This window comes from Macaca nemestrina, chromosome 10 (genome assembly GCF_043159975.1).
Source record: "Macaca nemestrina isolate mMacNem1 chromosome 10, mMacNem.hap1, whole genome shotgun sequence".
NCBI lineage: Eukaryota > Metazoa > Chordata > Mammalia > Primates > Cercopithecidae > Macaca > Macaca nemestrina.
Genome location: NC_092134.1, coordinates 75767631 through 75767882, shown reverse-complemented (window position 1 = coordinate 75767882; position 252 = coordinate 75767631).

Sequence of the window (252 nt, the reverse complement as noted above, 5' to 3'; positions counted from 1 at the left end):
GTAAGTAAAGAATGCCACTTTCTGACAGGCTCAGGAGCCCTAAGTTTGTCTTAAAACCTCAAGAGGAGAGGAATTCACCTAACTCATAGGTATTTGATGCTACAAATCTATGGCTGGGCTTCGCTTTAAAAACGTCTTATCTGAAATTCCTTCTATGGAACAAAGTTCCATCAAAGCCAATTTAAAAGGCTATGTAAAAAAATAATTGACTGCATTGTATACAAATAATCAGGCCAAGTATAATAAAGCAAA